Source organism: Tribolium castaneum, chromosome 2 (assembly GCF_031307605.1).
Source record: "Tribolium castaneum strain GA2 chromosome 2, icTriCast1.1, whole genome shotgun sequence".
In the NCBI taxonomy this organism is placed as follows: Eukaryota; Metazoa; Arthropoda; class Insecta; order Coleoptera; family Tenebrionidae; genus Tribolium; species Tribolium castaneum.
Window position 1 is genome coordinate 17,060,576 of NC_087395.1, and position 19,549 is coordinate 17,080,124.

Below are 19,549 nucleotides of genomic sequence, written 5' to 3' on the forward strand. Positions count from 1 at the left end.
GAGGTGTAAAAATTTTAATAAAAATCCGTCATTTTTAAATAATATTCTTAAAAATTGGTATTTGGGCTTTCGGTTAAAAAATAAGAAAAACGTGTTTCAGGATTTTTGGAAAACCAACCCCTAAAGAGGTCAAATAGAGATTGAATTTAGAATTAAAATTTAGAAAATCCGTAATCTTTAAAGTTATATGTATTAAACTTACATCCTTGAAAATTAGTATATAGGCTTTTAGTTAGAAAAGAAAAAAAAAACGTGTTTCAAGATTTTTGGAAAATCTAAGGAAAAAAAAATGGGATGTTAAAATTTGAATAAAAGTTCGTCATTTTTAAAGTTAATTCTGAAAAATTAGTATTTGGGCTTTCGGTTAAAAAAGAAAAAAAACGTCGTTCAAAAATTTCGAAAAATCAACCCCTAAGAGGGTTAAATGGCGTAATGAAATTGAAGTTGGTATTTGGGCTTTCAGTGAAAAGTAAAGACATATTGTTTTAGTTGGAAATACTAACCCCAAGGGTATTGAACAGAGGTTGGAATTTGTATAAAAATCCGTAATTTTTTATTTGTCTCCATACTTAAGCTTTCGGTTAAAGATGAAAAACTTGTGTTAAGAAACATTTAGGATTTCTGACCCTAAAGGAATTAAATATAAAAATCCATCCCTTTATTTACGAAAATTGATATTTGGGCAGTCGGTGGAAAATAAAGAAACAAGTATTTTAATATTTTTAGAAATCCCATCCCCAAAGAGGGTTAAACATAAAAAATCGTTATTATTTTGAAGCTATATTCATAAAAAATAGTATTTGATCTTTCAATAAAAAATAAAAAAAAATGATTCTGGATTTTGGAAGTTTGACGTCCAAGAGGGTTGAATATAAAAATCGGACATTTTCAAAGTTATAACTAAGAAAATTGGTATTTGAGCGTTCGTCTAAAAATAAAAAATGCGTATTTCAAGTTTGTTGGAAATTCCACTCCAAGAGGATTAAACAAAAAATCCTTCATTGTTGAAGTTCTACATATAAAAAAAATATTGTTAAAGTTTTACCTATCAATTAAAATCTTTGACAGTCGGTTAAAAAAAAACGTGTATTTCGGCATTTTTAGAAATTCCACTCCCAATGGAGTTAAACGCAAAAGTTCTTCATTTTTTAAGTTATATCCAAGAAAATTGGATATGGACTTACGGTTAAAAAAAAAGAAAATGTCTTTCAGGATTTTTAGAAATTACATCCACAAGAGGGTTAAACAGGGAATGAGTTTGTTTGCAATTATAAAAAAGCCAAATTTAATCGGGTTCGCATTGGGTCAGGATTTTAAAGTTCACAATAAAATTATGTGTTTCAACTTTTTATTATACTAAGTTTAGCACTGTATTTCAAAATGGTTGTGAACATGCGTGCGAAGCCGTGAACATCTGCTAGTTATTTCATATTTTTTTCAAAAACTGGAAATTATTCTGACAAGAAATTGAAACAATCTGGCGGTGGCTGACAGAGTTATTTTAAGCCCTGCGTAGCCGCGAAAAGGGGTGGTATAATGTAGCGTAACAAAATACTGAAAAACGGAAATACATATAACTTCGTCGAGTGCGAGGGCGTCGCGAATCTGGAAATGCCGTAGGGGCGTTGTTTATGATCCGTCAGACACGAAACAGGTGGACGTCGAAAATAAGCACAAATTTTTTTTTCGACTGGAAATGTGCTATTGGGAGAAAATAGAAACGAGGCTCTTTTACATAATAATCAAACGTGATAAAACACGGCCTTGGGCTGTTTGCACTTTTGGACTTGTTGCTTCACAAACCGACCGCATTATTTAAACTCAGTTCAAGTAATTAAAAATGGGGTAAGTTATCTCAATCGAAAACTTTGTTAGTTCTCCAAAACACTACGGATTATAAAACTTGTTTTCGAGCACATTTCGCGTCGAACTTGCAAGAGAAATATCAAAGTATCATGCATTCATCCATAATCCAAAGTTATCCAACTTTAATATTGAAAATATTTAACGCCCGGAATGCATCTAAAATGCTGATGTAAAAGATACCCAAAGCGGTGATAAATCTACGAGTTTCGCAACACGCTGTGGTGAAATGGAACATCTATCGTTTAGTTTCAAAGCTTTTTGGTAATCTGGGCCGGATAAACAGGTTTAGAGCTTGATTAATTCCTTGTAATTGACGCAAATAATTTCGCTTTGTCAAATATTAAACTCAGAATTGGATTAGTCGGTGATACGGTGCTTTTTATCCATCGTCTCGCCTCGATAAGTGTAAACGTTCATACGCCCTATCATAATAACATTCTGGAAAATGTTCCTTTAAACCGGATCCAGCTCCGAGGTGAATTGATCCGTCCATAACACATTCCGGTTGATGTCTTCGTTCGCTGACTTAATTCGATCTCAAAGCCCAAAATACATCAAAACATCCCTCGTTTCCATACACCCCCAAAACAAATAAATCGTTTTGAGCAGAACGCCAACCACCTGTCAATTTAATTGACCTGGAACGTTTCCGAACATCTTACAAGTTGCGACCGAGACAGAATTTCAATTTCCTCTATTCCTAATCTCGGGAGGAATTCCCGTCTCGGAAAAATCCAACTTTCTCTCGGTCCACTATGACAATATAACCACGGCGGCCTTACCTTAATATAATTATTTTTATTTCATTGCTTCCAAGTGCAGCGCACGTACACTATTTCGGTAAATCGTTTAGAACAAATTCGATGCTAGGCGGTTTAATTTGGGAGAGTTCAATGGTCGTTAACGAGGATTTTATTGGTAAAAAGTACAGCTCGAGCCACGTTTTGGCAAAATTATCAGATCATGAATATTGTTCCCGACGTTTAAATAAATACTAATCCGGCAATTACAGTGGTTAAGTCGTCTAATGACTACAAATTATAAAGTATGACATTTCCAACGGTTCTTTTTATGTACTATTCCGGTATCTTCAGTGTGCTAAAGCAAGTTTCACTGTCTCGAAAATGCTCCATTACAGGCAAACGACGCTTCGTTTCAGTTGTTTCAGCAGTAAAAAGTTTGACCACCCAAGTATCAATGTGTGTGCTGGAGGAAATCGACTGGAAAAGACCTGTGGAAACTTAAACAGCTGCGAACAATACCATAAAAATAATGGGCTGAAAGAAACCCAAATGTCATCCGAATTGCAAAATAATAGTTAATGATAGGCTGTCGCAAAATTTCGTTTCTTATAACGTGACTCCAACATCATTAATTATTGAAAAAGTCGAACAAGAGAAAATAGTTTAAGTAATCGAGATCTTGGTTTCAGAACGACTGATAAATAAAATGAATTAATCCTGACGCACAAAAGCTATTTTCTAGTGTTGTAACTATTTAGTCAAATAGTAAATAGCCTCTGAAAGTTGTAAATATGTTTATTGATCCAAAGAGATTTTTAGTAACAAATCAAATTAATAATTTGTTTTTTCTCTTATAGGTATTAATATTGTTGTTGCTTATTCCATACAGGGTTAGTCAATAGTGGGTTACTTCTAAAATGTTCTAAGATGCAACCAAAAATACTAATTCCATTTACCACTTGGAACTTCGTTTGATTTTTTAAAACATTAATTGAATCGACACTGGTTTTTTATCTTTTAAATAATAATAATCCATAATAAAATTTTTAACAAAACTGTCAAGACAAACTTGCCACTGCCCAGAACAATGTAATCTTAGATTAAATTTAATTTTTTTAACGATTACTGATCTGGTCAGCTGAAATCTGTATTATGGGTTGGCTATTTATAGAAATTCATAAATAACCCCCTATTGACTCACCCTGTAGATACGAGTAGAGGTAGTACACCTTTATTCTACAAGTGGTTACTATGGTACATTATTTGATGTAGTTATTTTTTTATCTTGTTCGAAAAAATAAACTAGCTATTTGCTAATTTTTTTATTCTATTGGTGATTTTTTTATTCTATCGATGAAAAAATGTAACAAACATTTCTTAGATTATAAGAAAAATATTGAAAAAATTCCTAAAGTCATATTTTAAAAAATCTGAAGCTACAAATTTATTTTGTTAACTTCTTCAATTTTCATTACTTTCTAATGTTTTTATGTTTAACACTAAGTAAACGTTTCCTAGCAAAACAATAAATAATTATTTTTAAATTTACTATCAAACTTTAGCAGTTTTTTGGATAAAGAAAATCAAAAATCATCAAAAAAAATCACAATTTGTAGATGTGCCAACACCGGGAATTATTTCCTAAGAAACCGTTTCAAAAAAATATTTTTATTGTTGATTATTTTAAATTCGTTATTCATCAATAATATTAGCAATTCTTTTTTAGCCATACTTTACCACACACCATTGAATTGGAGCACCGTTTTTTGAACACCCGGTATAATAGAAAACTATTCATTACAACTATTTACACTATTTATAGCTAATCAATTTTGCTTATTTAAAAGTATTCGTAGATAACTGGTCTTTAAAACATTTGCTCTATTTTGAACACTCCGGGTACGCCGTCGTGCTCGAAAAATCGCGCGTGTTTTAAAGACCTCAATATCTACTTATACCTTAATATACTATTGACATCACTTGAGAAACGATAGGTAAATAAATATAGATATAAAGATTGTCATATTTTGTGTAAGTTTTCTGGTTTAAAACCAATCACCAGGTAAAACTACACACAGTACACAGTACTGTTCTGTATCCACAGTCATCACCAAATACCTCCCCTTAGTCAAAGAGGGGAAAGCTGATGCGTATCTGAAAACTGTCTTAATTTTTATTAGAAAAATTTTGAGAAAATACCTAATACTCAAAGTTCTGAAAGTGGCATTTTTAACTGTTTTTGAGTGAAAAAAGTAAAAAATATACAGTGTCTATTTCTATTTTTTTAGATTACAAATGCAACTCTGATAATTCCGCCAAAAATATTAAAACAAGTTTCAAGTTCATCCTATTTTGTTTAAAAGTGAAAAATTGTTGAACAGTGTATTATTTGAGCTCTGGAATATTGTGTAAAAACCGAGAGATTAAAAGTTTATAGAAATCGAAATTAAAATTTCATTCCGAATTAAACTAATTCGGCATTATTGCCATTTTAAATGCAATGACAAATGCCAGATTAATCTGGAATTAAAATGTGATTGCAATTAAAATTTTGTAAACCGACCATAAAAGTTAAACCTTAATACGGATAGCTATTCTGATTGACTTCACCGTATATAAAAAATGTCGGCAAACGTACAGGCCAAGGGGCATAATCCACATGAGTTATGTGAGCAACTTTTTTATTTGGCGTTGTTTTTGTGAAAATATATTCCGAACTGAAACAAACACACATAACCGTAGGGAAAACTTATCCCACAAATCTGAAATAATAACAATAAAGTAACCATCCAATCATGTGACGTTACTCATTTTGCAAAAAAGCTTTCATTCTACAACAAAGCTAATCCAACATTTTAAAGCTTAATGGAGAAACATCGGACCGAGTAATTATCGTTAAAGTAGAAATGATGGCTTACCTCCAACTACTCCGAGCTTAAAATTTAAAATTGTACTTTTCAACCTGCAAAGAAAACTTTCAAACTCGGGTTATTAAAATCAAAAACGTTTTTCTTTGGTGCTTTAGCTATCTCGGTAAAAATTTTCCATTGTCAGCGGTCACGAATCACTTCGTGTCAAATTTTCCACATGTCACACAACAACAAAGGGAAATCCCGTTTAGAATTCGAAGAATAAGAATAAATTTGCTTTACCCTCGAGGTTATTAGGCTCATGTTTTGATCCACTTTTGCAATATCTGTCCACAGCATCGATAAATTTAATCCATTGCCTTCAAACAGAAATACGACTTTCACAGAAGAAGAAAAAACACTTTATTTATTAGATCGTCATCGTCTTACGATCTATATTTCAGGACGTGCGCTTGAAAATATCAAATTTAGTTCCAGATGTTTGCATCAACGAACAAACATACTGGGCAAACTTAAAACCCCTAGTTCTCCAGCAGAGACGAATGATGGCAAAGTCTAAATTTAAAGCGTTGTTATTTATTCCTCTTTATACGACAAGAACGCAGCCATATTTTGTATTTAATAAGAAATGCAGAATACGGACGGACGTTTATTCACCGCTTTTGCTCAAAGCAACGCAGAAATCGAAGTAATACCTACTGTACGCTCGGCAGACCGGCTTTGAAGACATCAATAAACCACCGAAGAGGTTAATAATTCATAAATGCACGTCGTGTTGTCTTCCCTGTCATTAATTTCCCAAAGTGCTGCTGTTTTGTTTAACGACCTTCTGCTATCGTACACTTATCGACTATTATGTAAAATTACCGGATCGTGTCTTTGCCACTTTAGTTATTAAGAACACACGTTCCGCACGTTTCCCGGTGAGAAATGTGCGGCTTAATGTCTCCTTCGCAAGCGTTTTTGTCAGCGAGACGTTTTCCAGGACCTGCATTTCTACAGTAAAAGCTCTCTTGTTTCGGGTCAAAGCAGCACAAAACGTACAATTTGAATAAGTGCGTCTTGATTATGCACTCCCACCTTTCTCTTTTTGCTCCTCGTATACTTTTAATACCGAAAAATAAATAAAGATTTCGTGCCGCTTGGAGAACACATCAACAGCGCGAATTTTCCTCCCACATTTCACACGAAAAGTACGTTTGATTAATGACCAGAAGCGCGATGATATCCCCTTTGCCCTCCGTTTGATGTGTGCATGCGAACAAAAGGCAGGCTCAACAAAACCCTGATTTCAGAGGCGCCTGCACAAGAAAAAATTTGTTTCTCTTTAGGTATTAACAGAGTTCCTATATTGGGAGAGTTGGGACAGTGAATGTAAATTTTCGAAATTTTGTTTCATATTCGTCCGTTGGAATATGTAAAAAAATTGGGATAGAAATCATTTGGCGAGAAGTCAAATAAATTGGTTAAAAAATGTTTCCATTTTTCGTCGACTAACTGCGTTTAGAAATGGTTTAGACTGGCAGTCGTCGTCAATTCACTGTTTTTTTTATATTAACTCCAAATTTTAAAAGAGATTTCTTTGCAAGTACAAGAATTTTACGTCTAAACTCTTTATCATAAACATTTTTTCCTTAACTTTAAGAAATGGTAATCATCGATGAAAGAGAGAGAAATTAAACCTTTCCTGCCAAGTTTTACGTTTATTATTAACAAGCATTTGAAAAAGTGGATTGTCTAAATAATGTTATGTACAAAATCTATGAGATCTTGGGAATTTGTCTATGCATTTACAAAATACGTAGGTACTTGAACCCAAAATTGGGTCTAATTTTTAGGAAAGTTGAACCTGTCGCTGCTTGGCCGCCTTTAGCATCTACGTGAACTTTAGATTATGTTTCAAATTATAAAGTTACTGGAATTCACGATTTTGTTACGTTTTTCACACGAGAAGACCTTCAATATCATTTTTTGGGAAATTTAAAAAGACGACGGGAAATATGAAGTGTTCTTGATGACCAATTTTTGGGACGAGATGTTTAACTAAAAATTGTGACTGAAAGAAAAGCATTTTTAGCATTGAAGTATGTTTTAAGTTATGTATTTAATATTAAAATAAATATCGAAAATTTTCAGAAATGTGAACATTAATATTGGTAGGTATTCAATTATTTTCTTTTTTTAAGTAATAATCCCAAAATTCCTATGTTTCCTACGTACCTGGTTAAATTTGACGTAAAATTTTGTCATTTTATGCATTTGACAAAAATTATAACCTTGAAATTATTTTCGACATAAACCTCTGACATCAGTTACTAACAAAATTTTTAATAAAAAAGGATAGAAATATTTTGTATTATCCACATAATAAAAAAATTTAACAAAAATTACTCGATGTACGTATAAGAGAAAACGTTGTATTATACACGTAAAGAAAAATTGGCATTATCTGCTTGTGATCACAGATAATGAGCAACTTTTCTTTACTTGTATAATATAAATAAACTACTTTCAAAAAAGTAGTCATTTGTAATTAGGACAATAATTATCATCAAACAAAAGATCAAATACACGAAACGCGCTTATTAAAATCTCTCACTTTAATTAAAAAATGGTTAATTTCTGTTTTAACGAGCGTAATTTGTAAGTCCGTTAACTTACTAATTATCATATTAAAAGCTCCCCCGAAAAAATCTCACAATCGTGAACGCGTCATAAAACCGAAGCTTTTCGCTTCTGTGTTATTTGTAATTTTGTGCCCCAGATTGCCTTTTGTTGATAAAAGACGCTTCATTCTAACATTATAAGGGATAATTTCGGATATTTACAATGGCGTGACAAAGAAGCGAAATAAGACGAAATGGAAGTGATAAAAAAACTGCCGTTGACAAGTAGATAGTACAAAGGCTAGAGTCGAGACGTGATAAAAGAAAATAATTGCTTAATTTCAGTTCTTGAGGGTTCACACTTGAAACGATATGAAGGAGTTTCCTCACACTTTGTTCCAAGTTTAATTATAATTCGGGTCATGGTGGAAACATGAACCGGAAAAATATTTTTCTAAAATTTGCATTTTAGTCTATTGAAAAAATAGTTTTATTTATTTACGGGCGACCAAAACCCATCAGCGTTAATTGATAAAAAATAACAATAGTGTGTGTTGTTCATCAAAGGGGAGTATTTTTTCCATCCAAACACTGCCAATAAATGATTATTAATCAAATAATGTATTTAAATATAGTAAAAATCCTTTATTTGTTAAATACCACATATTTGCGCATCAATCACACGTATGAAATTTTAATCAGATTTGGGTTTAAACCACATGCAAATTTACTTTAACGTAAGCCTACTATTAAAACAGATTGACATAAATATGCAGTGTAAATTACAAACACCTGAAAATTTCTAACAAAAACCAATAAAAAAAAATTCAGTTCTGGATAAAAAGTTGGAAATATGAAAAGGTCCAAAGATGAGTCTGACACCCTTGTCGGCCACTCGGCAGACATACGGGGTGACCTGTAATCGGTCTACAACTTTTTTTTGTTACTTGAAATATTGCCATGTCGTTTTTATTATCCGAGAAATCGACTTAAAATCTACAAACTAAAAATATTTATTATACAGCGTGCTCAAAAACTGGCGCACCAACTCAATGGTGTGTGGTAGAGAACTGGTTACATATAAAGGTAAAAATAGTAAAAAAATTCTTTGTATTAAAGTTATTGATAAATAACGGATTTTAGATAAACGATAATGTGGCAACGTTGTCTAACAGTCATGATCGCAATAGAATTTGAGCAACAATAAAAACAAATTATTTTTGAAACAGTTTCCTAGGAAATAATTCCCAGTGTTGGCACATCTACACACTGTGATTTTTTGGATGAATTTTAATTTTTTTAAATTAAAAAAACTGCTAAAATCTGATAGTAAATTTTAAAATAATTATTCATCGTTTTGTTACGGAACGATTACCTGGTATGAAACATAAAACCATAAAAAAATAATGAAAACTAAAGAAGTTAACACAATAAGTTTGTAGCTCCAGATTTTTTAAAATATAAGTTTAAAAATTTTTTCAACATTTTTCCCGTAATCTGCACTTGCTTCTCAATAACGTACCACTGAGTTGGTGCGCCAGTTTTTGAGCACTCTGTATACATGCTATTATACTACTTACTATGGGTCTATCTCTTCTCGTCTCAAAATTATAATATTTTTTAATACTTGTTTTTATAAAAAAACAATTTTTGAAAAATCACTGCTAATTCACCTGTGAGTATTTTCCGATAAATTTGGAACAAAAAAATTTAGAATATCCTGTAGTTTAACAATACTTGAAATACGCAGATAATGTACGAGGTGTGCCAAAACGCACAAAAGTTAAATAACTCTTTTTTTTTCAAATAGAATTTCTTTACGTAACGATAGCATTTTTATAAGCTTTCTAACGATATACAGTTTGTAAAGCAAATTAGAAATATTTCTTAAAGTTTTTTTTCCTTTTTTATTTATTTTATTATTAATTGTTGATGAGTAAACTTCATTTATGTTTCAACTAATAATTAAACTACTTATGTAATTAGTCATATTACTACATATCAAAGAATAAATTAACATTTGACTTATCAGTTATCAGATTTTAGAAAAAACAAATTTTCTTGTAATAAAATATTTTTTTGAAAAATCTCGAAAAATGTTTTAAATTTGCTATGCAAACGCTATACCATTAGAAAGCTTATGCAAAATGCTATCGATACGGCTAAAAAAATACATAGTGTTCCATATGAAAAAAATGAGTTATTCAACTTTTTGCGTTTTAGCACACCCTGTACATTATCTACGTGTTTCAAGTAAAAGAGGACTATTTGCTAAAACTGCAAGGTACTCTGAGTTTTCTGTGGCAAATTTGTCGGAAAATATTTATTGGCGACTTCGTAGTGATTTTTCAAAAATTGGTCTTTTTTACAACAAAAAGTGGAATAATTCCAAAACTAAAAGAGATAGACCTATAATAATTTATAAAAAATTACATGATTTTTTGTGTAGAATCTAATTATGCAAAAATATATAGAGTGTTCCATTAAAAAAAATGGTTAACTACCCTGAATACACTCTGTATAATAAAAATATTTTCAGTTTGTGTACTTTAAGTCGATTTATCGTATTATAAAAACGACATGGCATTATTTTAAATAGCAAAAAAAATTATAGAACAATTACGCACCTCTGGGTCAGCCTGTACATGAGACCAGTGGAGTAACAGAACAAACACGTACGATAAAAAAAGAAAAACACAGCGAACTACGGATCCAAAGAAAGTGAAATCATATTACATCCACTCGAGAAAATGGGAACGAATCGTCCTCGAGGGAATCGCATTTATGCAATGTAGTCCGAAGGGTTTCGACACTAATTTGACTCAATATTAGTACGTTGTTATAGAAATACACGCACGTTTGGAGCATCGGGAAAAACATCCCATTTTCCGGTAAAATTAAAGCTTTGAAGTATCCTTGGCATTGTTGTCCCCATTCACTTTGAGTGGAATTCCATTAAATGCAAATAAAGTTTTAATAGACAAGCTGTATTTAGAGAACCCCTTCACAAAAAATACAATGATCGTCCTTCGCGTTATTTGTTCGCTAAGCTAATCCCGATTCGATTTAGGCACCGGTCGAACTCGTTCAACCTTCTCTCGACGTCGAGTGTCAAAAGTAAGGGTTGGAGCCCAATACTGTTTATATTTTTTAGGTCAGCTCTCGCTAGTTTCTGGTACCAGCTCTTAGTAATCCTATTGTGAGCAAGAGTTTCGGCTAAAGTTTACTCCTACGAAACCCGACGCCTCCGCATGCATATAAGGAATATTCTCGGGCGTTAATTGTAGCGTCAATGTCGGGACGTGTTATATTATAATGCATGCGGAAACGCAGCCAAGCTTGTGGAGAAACGAATTTCCTTTGATAGTTGTAAGGGTTCGTTATTAGCACTAAAGCTGAATACTACAATGCATCAACCACCTTCCATTATCCATCATCTGTAAAACACTACATACGAGATTGAGCCGTGCAGTTGTGCCCCTTTAGCACAATAAGGGACTCAAGTTTAGAGTTTTTGTTACAATCCTTTGCATAGCATTTTCCCCTTTTTAATTACAGGAATTTGAGTCACCGGAAGGATTAAATAAAAAAGGACTCCCGGGGGATTAAACCTAATCCCATTAAAAATAATGGTAAACGCATAATAATTTAACGTTATTGTATTATTAAATGTTAAGCACGGGACCCACCAGTGCTGGAATAAAATCGGCTTACCTTATAAAAAGTCCAGAGTTCCACGCTTCTTTCCGAAATCTGGAAAAAATTACAGTTTATTAAATCCGTTAAATATTTTTGAATATACAGGGTGTCTCAGCTAAGACTTTCGAGCTTAATATCTTAGTTATTTGTCAACGAATTATTATGAAATTTAGAATGCACGTATTTTAGGAGGTGGTCTTTCAATTAGGGGCAAAAAAATAAAAATTTTAAACACATGTCTTTTATTTAAAATTAAGCCGAAAAATAAATAGCCACACAAAAAATTAACCAAATCGTTCGGCTGATCCAAGAAAAAAATTAAATTTTGTTGTTAGAAACTTGATCCAAATTTTGATAGTCATTTGGGCAGGCACCTTTTGAAACAATTGATGAAGCATTTCTATGCGGCATTTTGTGTACCACTGAAAAAACTGTCAAAAGTGCGCGCGAAATTACTTTAAAAACCAACAACAGTGGCTGAAATTTCTGTGTTGTAGAAAAAAGAATCAATATTCGCCTATGGAAAGCGTCGTTGGACTTTTTGTGAAATGTTATTTATGAAATTTAAAGTTCAAAGAATCGTCAATAATTTGAAGACACAGGAAGCGTGTGAACTAAATCGAGTGAGGACAAAACACGTCACTGGAAACGAAGCAGTAGTTGGGGCTGTAATTCAAGCTTTTGAAGAGAATCCAATCAGCAGTGTACGAAACATTTCCAAAGTCCTGAATGTTCAAGTGTCTAGAATTTTTCAGTTGTTGTTCAGTCTTTTAGTCCTTTTTGAAAAAATTAAAGCATCCAGTACAAAAGTAAGTCAAAAATATTGTTTTTTAACTTTGCATGGGTGAGAGATAATTGTGAAATATCCCTTGCGCGACAGTTACGTTTCTGGGAGTAGGAGTGACCAAAATTCAATGGTAGTGCTCATTTGTCTCATAGAGATCTACGATTTTGCATCTGTACCCACGTTTAACAGTTTGTTTCTCATTTTTTTCGCGAAATAAACGTGAGTTTTTTCTGACAGCATTTTTCACTGACGATAATTTTTTTAATATAAGTCTTAAAAGGCTTAACATTTTAAAAAGGCATGTAAAATTATGTTTTTAAGACTTGAGTTGTTGCATTAATTGGATTTTAATCTTTATCTTCTAAAATATCTGCATTTTAAATTTCATAAAAATCCGTGGACAAATATCTGAGATATCAGGCTCGAAAGTCTTAGCTGAGACACCCTGTATTGAACGCGACAGCCAACTGTTTTGATCGCCGCGAAATGAGGTTTATCCATCTATTAAACCAGTGGGTTAAAATTAGCCCCACGGAAATAATTAACGTGAGTCAAACCTCGCAACTGTAAAAGCAATCGAAATAGCTGCAAGCATCGTATTTCAAAAAACGTAAAAAAAATCTGCGCCTAAGTAATACAAAGTCTCCCCATCTCGAGACAGCAATAAAAATGATATAGTGCTCCGCAGCATTTCCTTTTATTCAGGTGGTCCATTTAGAAACGACACTTGATGAACACGAGTCTGTTCCTTTAAAAAATTCCGTGTTTTTCGTTCCGTCTCGCGTATTTATTCATGATCCTCTCTCAGCGCTTATTTTGTGAACGGATAACGACGATCTCGAAAATTTCTGTTATTACTTAATCCACTATTACACGGTGGAGGAAAATACGAATTTGAATTTAAAACAAGACTCGTTAACGACACTAACGAAATATTCGAGACGATCGAATTACTAGGACAAAGAAAGCCTCGAGTTTTTCTAATGAAACGGGTAAAAAAGTTTTGAATGCAGATGGTGCCCAGACATTCGCGTAATGATCATCCCAACTTCAATTCGAGGGATCAATTCTTTAGACTTAATGACGTACGATTTCCTAATGTTTTATCTTCAACCATTAGAAAATCTTCAAGTCAAAATATAATTTATTAGCATACACAAGCCCCACTTTGCTGACTTAAAAACTAACTGTGGAATGGTTAGAAACGACATTAAACGAACTGGTAAATAGAGCAATTTATATCTCAGCAAAATGTGAGCGCTTCTTTGACAAATAACTTCAATACATAAGAAACTTCTTTTATTTGCCATTACGTACCTAATGCTGTTTCAATTTCGGAGAGAATTTCAGCCATTAAAAAAATGTCAAACGGAATATTTCAACTCCGCTCTGATTACGTCAAAAGTGAGATTATAACAGCACTAAATACCAGACAAATATCACGTACGGTTTATTAAATAGGCTCTGCTTAAGCCTGTTAAGTGAACTGCACCGTAAATAAGTGCAACTTAAAATTGTCTAAAGCTTGGTTTAAACTAAACCGTACCTTGGGTACCGGTTAAATAGCGCTTAACGCCAAAAAAGCATTTTAAAAGCACTGTTTGTAAACGAAACGATAAAAAATTGCGTTATTCTTGACTTGTATGATAAAAAAATTAGTTTGATTGCTTCAAAAAACATTTTCTGCGGAATAGAATTCAATAGACACCTTCGGTATAGTAAAAAGATTTCACGTTCTCGCTGTCGCTTGAAAATTGAGAATACTTTGGTAGTAATTGTTGGAGCTGCTATTCTGTGCAATATTGCCAAAAATAGAGACGGTGGCGGAAGGAAAACCTGGATTGGACGGTGGTATGGGTAAAGTAAATGAGAAAAATAGACAGAAAATGGTTAAATTTTAGCCATGTAACATTGTTGAACACAAAAGCAAGATTTATAAATTAAAAAACTAAAAAAAAACTCAATTCATTCAAGTGAAAATCAAATTCCACAGACTTTTTCATCCAACATTAGCTCGAATTCTTTTTTCTCGTTCTGGAATTCTAAATAATTGCTTTTTTAAAGTTGCAACTTCAGAATAGGTACTACTTTGAAACTGGTGTAAACTTTTAGGCACCTTCTTCAGAGTGTTCCGTCTAAACCCTACGGCCCACATTAGAAGTATTGAAAGTCCTAATAAAGATGTTTACCTGAAAGTTGGTACTCAGTCATAATCCGTTGAGTTCTACTCAATGAAAATATTTTCAAGATAGCAGCACTTCCGGTTATACCGGAAGTCGCTATGAACTTTCTTATTTTAAATGGAAAGCTATGTTTTTCAGCTGCGTTTTTGGATAGCAAGCTGAGTTATTTTAAAAAAGCTTTTATCAGCTTTCCCTATACTATACCTAAGTTTAACCTTTTCTGAGATATTTAAGATTTTTTGAAAATTTTTGGATTTGCACCTGTCACTTAAAAAATCGTTAACTCGATTAGTTTAAGAGATTTCAAAATCATATTTAGAGAATTAAAAAAGAAGGCCTATATCTGTTCTTCAGTGTGTTCAAAATTGAAAATAAAGTTAATAAACCCAAAAATTTTAAGGTTAAGTTTGGACGATTTCAAGTACCCATAACTTAATTTTTTTCAAATGCGATGTCCCAATTTTTATCTTACTAGATAGAGGAGAATTTCGTTCTGCATCAATTTGCATTAGTATTCCCTATACTTATCTGCGATAACTTTCAAGTTATGGTGTTTTTTTTGTCATTGTAGGAAATTTCTTATTAACCACAGCTATATTTGCATAGTTTGTCATAAAAATATTTCTGATTAAACTTAAACGATAAATTCTGTTCAAAATTGTGTTCATCCCCTAAAAACAAAATAAATTCATTGAATGTTGGTTAAAAAACTCTAATTTCTCACATTTTAACATTCGTTTCCATGACAAAGTATGAGAATAGACCTATAGTTAATAAATTTCTCAATCTCAACAAAAAGTTATTGTAGCTTTAAAATTATTAAGCATAAGTATAGGAAATGTTAATACAGATCGATGCAGAATTAAATTCTCTACCATTTAGTCAAATAAAACTTCTGTCATTTCATTAAAAAAATGATTTATGAGTGCTTAAAGTTCTGCAAACTTAACTTTAAAAAATTTAAGTTTATTATTTTTTTTTTAATTTGAAAACACCAAAGAAAAAATCTAGGTTTCCTCTTTCAAATGAGCTAAAAAATATTTCCAAATTTTTCAAAATGGCAGAGTTATCGAATTTTGAACTGGAAGGTGCAAATCCAAAAAAAAAATTAAAACTATATATATTTCGAAAACGGCTAAATTTAGGTATAAGAAAAGCTTACAAAAAGTATCTTAAAATAACTCTAATAATTCAAAAACGCATTAAAAAATATAGCTTTCTATCTAAAATAAGGAAGTTGATAGCAATCTTGAAAATATTTTCATTGAAGAGAACCTAAAAGATTATAATTGTACACAAATTTTCAGATGACTATCGTTATTAGAATTCCCAATACTTCTAGTGTGTAACAGCCTGAATATCAATTTTTCCCCAATAATTTTGGATTAGCAGACTAATTTAAATTTATTGGTTTATACTCGTAGTTTGTCTAATTCCAATTTTGAACTTTAAAATTGTTGTGACGTAGAAAGTTTTACTCAAAACGAAAATTTTTGGACAATGCTTTTTTGAGTTCGAAATCAAAAGTATTTCCCTTTCTTTTCTTAAAATTTAGGGTTGGTGTAGTAGAATAATTTTTTTCCTTATCTTATCTTATATGTAAACAGAGAAGCTGTTTACACATTTGGCTTTCAGAGTCATCCTAGCAGAAAACTTTTTTAAATAAAATTGACTCAAAGTTAAAAAAAAAATAAGTACTTGCTAATTTCAATTTTGTTGAATTATTTTACTCTTGATAGCAAAATAAAAACATTTTCACGCGTTTGTAAACTATTGACAACTAATTGAGGAACATTTGGCGGATTAAGGCCCGATTTCTCGTTATGATTTAATCTAAATTTTATCTCTCAGTTACTTGCTAAGAGTGCTTATATGATTGGCGTTGCTATGTTTAAACTTAGGTTTAAATAACAGCGTTAGTCATAAGCCGAACCGATGCAGTTAGGCCTTAGTGACGTAAACAGATTTATTAAAAACTGTGTAATAAAAAATATTCTTCCCTTTCGAGGGGCTGGAAAAATTTCGCCGGTGACTGCAATTTTTTAAATGTAAATTACAATATTAACACAGCAGCCCGAGTTGATGGAAGGGTGGCAGGTGGTAAGTGTCGCCGCCTCTGACGAATATCAAGTGTGAAGCACACAGCTTGTGGCATGTCAAGAACAGATGCGGTTCCAGCATAAACATGTAAAGAGGCCTTAACATCTGAACAACGTGGTGCCGATAATTGAATTGCAATTTTGATTGACCATCGAGCAACTGTATGAATTCATGCTAACACTCGATGAAAGCAAATCAAATATTCGGGGACCCTTTGAAGCATCAGATCGCGTGGGCGTATCGTTTCGCTCACTGGACATCGATCTTGTCGGCTGGCATTCACCTCGCATCAAGAAGGACGTAAAAGAGTGTCCCCTTTCTAAATCCATCAAATCATACCTCCGCCTAATAAATATCAGAGTGAAATCCCGAAAGATGAAAGGAAACGAGTAGAGAACGAACGAACAATCGATGTGAGGACAAAAAGCGTTTCCGGGCATTTCTCTTCACACAACGTCCTTGAAACACCCGGAGGCATCCGGGACGAATGGAGAATTTCTTTTTACGGACTCCGGCTTCGATTGCGGATATCTGGAGGCGACCCAACAAATTCCCGACTTAAACCTGTCCCACTCATTTGCGCTTTAGCCCACGGCGGCCTCCGGAAAATGTGCGTGGAAATTAAGGAAACGGCGCCTCCGCCGAGGACGATGGGAAATTGCCAAAGGTTTAGGCGGAGGCGCGTGGCGGGAATCCTGCATTGTTATTTCCCGGTCTTTCTATATCATAGGACGTAATCACCTGTTATTTGTCGTCGGTGACGGGAGCGGATTACGGAAACATCTCGGAGACTTCACGAGAATGCTTGCTTCATTCAAACGGTTTAGCAGAGTACGGGGCTAGCGGTTTGCGAGAGATTGTTAGCATTAATTGTTATCACTGAATGAATAACTAAGCAAACACTCGGAATAAATAAACGCTAAAATCGATGAACTTTGCAGAGGATTGGACGTGTGAATTGGTTGCATGTGTACATTGCTAATGTTTATTTATAAAAATGTTTAACCATTTTGTATTTGTAACGAAACGTTTAATAATCATGTAGCTGCAATAATAAGCTTGATATAAAAGGAATAAATTGATAGTTGCGCCAATAATTATCATTGGTAATCAAAAGTAATGAATAATTTTGCAATATATGGACTGGAATACAGAAAATAATGCAAAAATGGTATGCCGTTCTCAAATTAATTTTTTACAATTCATGCCATTGAAGCAAGTTTTAATCAGTTTTTATTATCAGTTATATGGACAACCAATTTAAAAGTGGGTTTAAAAGAAATTTCGTTTTATTAAAGTGAATGAAAAAGAGATAAAAATTATATCCGAATGGTAAAGTTACCAGTAAATAAGATTTTTACCGAATGATGAAAAGAAACAAAATTAAAGTTAAATTAAATGTTTGACTGTCAAAGGTTCATAGAGAAAATATAATTTCTGAGTTCGAAACTCGCAAGAGTAACAAAGATGTTTGGTTTACTTGAATTTTTTACTTATTTATGTTATCAGACATAATCTCGCGCTTATTACACAGTACATTGCAACCAACTTGGATTCTGGTCGTCAGGTAGATGTGATATACACCGATTTTACTAAAGCCTTTGATTCAGTTAGTCATGATATCCTGCTTCATAAGTTAACTTTCTTCGGCTTTTCTTCTTCTTCCCTTCTCCTCCTTCAATCATACCTATCAAATAGGGTTTCCTATGTTTCCTTTAATGGTTTTTCTTCTTTCAATTACTGTGTGAAATCTGGAGTCCCTCAAGGATCAAATTTGGGGCCACTTTTATTTATTCTGTTTATTAATGATTTGTTACTGTCTTTATCCTGTCCTGTTCTTGCGTATGCGGATGATTTAAAAATATTTAATTCTATCACAAATCAAAATGATGCTGACTTGTTACAACTGAACTTAAGTAAAATTGCAGACTGGTGTAACAAATATAAATTACATTTAAATATTAGTAAATGTTGCACAGTTTCTTTCTCTCGATGTCGTTCTCCTTTTCCATCTTCATATTCTATTAACAATTTTGCCCTTGAAAAAAAGGATGCCATTAAAGATCTCGGTATAACTTTTGACTCAGCTATGACATTCATTATCCAAGTCGGAAATGTTCGTAATTCCGCCTTCAAGTCGTTAGGTTTTGTTATGCGTATGGGTAAATATTTTTCTGATGTTGTACTGTTAAAAAATCTCTATTATGCTTTTGTCTTAAGTAAAATTGAATACGCATGTCTAATATGGTTTCCAATTTATATCTCTCACTCTATGCTCCTAGACTCAATCCACCGCAGATTTTTGAAATTTTTGTCGTTTAAACTGGATGGAACTAATCCAGAAGTGGGCACCAGCCAAGACGAGCTGCTTGCAAGACATAACATAGTTGCACTTAACATTAGAAGAGAGCACATTTGTCTCAGTTTTTTAGATAAATTACTCAGCAATAGGATCGACTGTTCTAACTTATTGACTCAGATTCCGTTCAATGTCCCACGCATATGTTCAAGATATGAAATTATGTTCCGGCTCCCAACACCTAGAACTAACATTTTGCGTCGTTCACCACTCTTCATAATATGCAGTATGGCCAATCATAAATGGGATTAAATTAGATTAAATCTATTATTTGTATTTTACATTTTAAATTTATATTAATTTTCGTTATTTTTAGTGTAAGAATACCTGCATCTA

At 32.8% G+C, this 19,549-nt stretch overlaps 1 protein-coding gene across 2 annotated transcripts in view; it reads right to left on the reverse strand.

Moving 5' to 3' along the window:
- Window positions 1-19,549, reverse strand: part of Tpst (Tyrosylprotein sulfotransferase) — a 98,449-nt gene that overhangs the window by 33,954 nt on the left and 44,946 nt on the right. The window contains exon 3 of one of the 2 annotated variants that reach the window (XM_962911.5): window positions 11,800-11,838. The exons of the other annotated variant lie outside the window; for it this stretch is intronic. The gene's annotated coding sequence lies outside the window, so the exon portion shown is untranslated. The remainder of the gene's footprint in view (window positions 1-11,799; window positions 11,839-19,549) is intronic. 2 annotated transcript variants of the gene reach the window in all.